Genomic DNA, 3133 nt, shown 5'->3' on the forward strand with positions numbered 1-3133 from the left:
ATAGATAAGATATTAAACAGGCTGAAATACATAATGAACGATTCAGCGTACATAATATAGCTAAATAGGAAGACACAAAAATTCAACAAAAATATAAGGGTAACAGATTATATCTCATGAAAATAAGCCTGTATTAATATCAAAGTAAAACTGAAAGATCGCCAACCCCGACAAGTACATTGAGAATGAAACAAGACAAACAATAATCTGAAAGATAATCATGAAGTTAGATTGACATACATAAACGTTACTTTAGATAATGACAACCGCAACAATGTCTCAAAAGGTGTATACGACTACCATTTGTACAATATTCTTTAATGAATACTATCAAAAGGAAAATTAGAAGAAATTTCTCCTAAGATAACGTAAGGAAGGATGGGTAGCTACATTTATATCAAAGGAAAACAAACACATTACAAGATCATAGTAGATTACACAAGAAGGAAAACAGTAACACGGAGTCAAAGAATAGAACAGAAACAAAATTACAAGTACAGAATTAGAGGGGAAAAAAACAATCAAAAGGAATGATGACAAGAACTGCAGACGATATAAAAAATAATATGACTAATAATACAACAATATTCAGTGATGAACAATGGAATTAGAATTTATTTCGAATAACAATAAACTATGAAAATCAACTAATATGTATAACAAATACTAACACCTAAAATGAAGAAAAAATATTGCCTAAATTGCAGAACTAAGAATATATTCAAAACATCTATACAAACATTCATAGCGTTATTTTATAAAAACATAAACAAATATTCAAACAAAATACGAAAGATGCAGACTATAACTTAAGAATAACTTAGGAATATCAGCATACAATAACATCAAAGTTGAATTTAATAGCATGAAAAAAATGACTGAAAGCAATGAAAAGAACGTACAAGGAAGAACCATGACATAAAATGGACATGATAGTATCTGTAGAAGATGAAGAGAAGAAAACCATGACATAAAATGGACACGATAGTATCTGTAGAAGAAGAAGAGAAGAAAAGAAATTGAAAATGGACAAAAACTAAAAACTGTATAAGACGAAGACAACCGTAGAAGATAAAAAAGTGGTAATGTAACTTTCAAAAATGAATAGCGGCAAAAGCAACATTACAAGAATTATCTTCTGTGATGGATAAACCATGCAGAACAACAAATACAAGTAAACGTTAACAAAACAATTCTACAGTATATAAATAAGAAAACGAGAAATTAAGTCAGCTATATAGGACTTCACTTCTAATAATATATTATATGTTAATATCTGTCTTCACAACGACATTCAGAGAAGCTCAGTATACGTGTCACCATCCATTCGATGAAACCATCCATTCCTTTCACACATCAATGACCCAGGTTTTGTGAAAATGGTGCCTATATGCTCTCCTGTTTAAGGTACATTGTCCCACAGGGAAGATGTTAACTTCTACGTGATATCCCCAACGAGTAGCCTATAACAGTTTCGTAAATGAAAGCTCTCTTCAGATATTTTTGTCAGAAAGTTTCTCTTTTATTTTCGTTGAAATCTCGCAGGAGGTACTTGCCATTACTACATCAGGTAGAATGGAATTTTGGACTTCATTGAGCTTCCGTTGAAAGTTTTCTATTTATGTAATGAGTTTTCGAAGAAAGCACAACTGGTAGCTTCATTGTAAATATTCACGAAGAGTAATTGGCAGAAGGTTACCGTCAATTTTATAACACTTTCGCTTTTCAATATTTCCTCTAAGCATGTCATTTCAGTGTCTGATAACAAATAGATTTTTTCCCTCAAAGGTAAAATTTCCCATTTGCTGAATAGTAAATATTCCATATTCGTTAATGAGTCTACTAAGAGATTATCGCAGACTAAAACTGTTGCAAAATGGATTTCTGTTTTATGCACCCACTTAATATTTATTTATTCCTAACCGTATTAACTTTGTGGCGCTAAATTCCTTTTGCATTTTACTCTGTACTGACGGTCGAATTTTAAAAGGAGCAACTTGTCCAATATTCAGTCTACGGGGGAGATTTTCACTCATGCATAAGAGGTGCTGTTCGGGGATACATGCATATATACAAAACTAAAAATATATAAATACCTATATATACATACATAAATATGCATACATATATAAATATACAAAAACATAACACAGCCATATGATTAAAAAAAAAATTTCAAAACAGGAATCATCCCAATAGTCAAGGATTTGTCATGTCATCCCAATAGTCAAGGCTAGTCGTGTCATCCTTGAAATCTAAGATAGATACTCGAGTAAAATTACTAATAGAGAAACGAAAATAAACTTTAGAAACAGCAACGCCACCATAGGTTACGTGGAAATGATGAACGTGTTTTCAAGGGAGATAATCAAAGTGCGTAACATTGTAATACTTCATGTAAAGTAAATATAACAAAGGAAAAATCCTTCAAGAATCTAGAAAAAATCCCGGATCACTACCAAAATTTCATCATCTGTTCCTTGTGTCATTAGCAACTCTTCCGGCAAGGTTCATCAAATACCATTCACAACGTCTTGAGTTATTTCGCACACAGACAGACAACGGACATACTAACAATGATGAAAACATAATCTCCTTCCTTGGCGGGGGGAAAGTATTAAAAGTGAAACTACTGAACTTGAAACCATATAAAAGTGAAACTAGTATATCACATTACAATGGAGATGTTGTTTAACATTTGACACGTAATACCGAAACAGTCTATGAGATTACTCCGGGCTCGCATTAGGCAAGAAGTTGAACATTTTTTGTGGCCCATGACAATCCATGGACAATAAGTAATGCATGTCTAAAACTTGAATGAAATCGGTTGGATAGTTCTCGAGTTTAGTGGTGCACACATACAGAATCATAGACAGACACAAATTCTCAGTTATATATATATATATATATATTTATATATATATATATATATAAGTACATATATGTGTGTACGTGTGAGTGCGCGCATGAGGGTGATAGACGTGACCCGACGCCGTCAAACTCAATTCTCAGTACACTGGTCCACGAGAGACTAGAGTGAAAGACACACACACATATATGTATGTATGTATGTATGTATGTATGTATGTATGTATGTGTGTATGTATGTATGAATGTATGTATATATATA

Source organism: Octopus bimaculoides, chromosome 6 (genome assembly GCF_001194135.2).
Source record: "Octopus bimaculoides isolate UCB-OBI-ISO-001 chromosome 6, ASM119413v2, whole genome shotgun sequence".
In the NCBI taxonomy this organism is placed as follows: domain Eukaryota; kingdom Metazoa; phylum Mollusca; class Cephalopoda; order Octopoda; family Octopodidae; genus Octopus; species Octopus bimaculoides.